Raw genomic sequence first — 852 nt, forward strand, 5'->3', positions numbered from 1 at the left:
ATAAATCATAATGAATTAAAATTAATACTAATTAAAAAATTATAATTAATTAGATTAATTATAATAATTTAATTAAAATTAATTAATAATTAATTACAATAATTATAATTAATTAAAAATAATAATTATAATTAATTAGAATTATTTAAAATAATTATAATTAAATATTTATAATAAGATTTTTTTTTTTTTAAATCCCTCTGTCCGGCGAATTTATGGGATTTGGCCGGAGAAGTGCGCGAGCAGGGAGAAAGTTACCTTCAATGCACGAGCTCCCGTCGGTTGCTCCGATCAGACAGGAAGAGAAGACGTCAGAGGAGCGAAGTCGAGCGGCCAGAAGGAGCCGGAGAAGCACTGGATGGGGAGGAAGTTAACCCCGCAGCCCGCGAGCTCCTATTTTTGGTTCCGAACAAAATGTAGTAACTTCCGGTTTGGCAGGAGGAGACGACGTCGTCGGAGGGAGCAAAGTCGGTCAGCGACCGAGGTGCCGAAGAAGCGCGTTAAAGGTAGAAAGCTATCTACACAGCAGCGAGCTTCCGTTCAAGCTTCCGAACAAAATGACGTAACTTCCGATCGGATAAGAAGGAACGTCGTCGAGCAGGTGAAGTCGAGCAACAGCAAAGAGGCCGGAGAAGCGCACGACCGAGAGAAAGTTATCTTCGCAGCGAGCGGCTCCTGTCTTGCTTCCGACCAAAATGACGTAACTTCCGATCCGTTAGGAAGGGAGGAAGTCACCTCCCCAGCTGCGAGCTCCTGTCTTGCTTCCGACCCGACCAAAGGGGAAAGTCGTCGAGGCGAGTCGATCAGCAGCGAAGGATTCGGAGAAGCAACGACAGAGAGGGAATGAGAGAA

This window comes from Dendrobium catenatum, unplaced genomic scaffold (assembly GCF_001605985.2).
Source record: "Dendrobium catenatum unplaced genomic scaffold, ASM160598v2 fragScaff_scaffold_1355, whole genome shotgun sequence".
In the NCBI taxonomy this organism is placed as follows: domain Eukaryota; kingdom Viridiplantae; phylum Streptophyta; class Magnoliopsida; order Asparagales; family Orchidaceae; genus Dendrobium; species Dendrobium catenatum.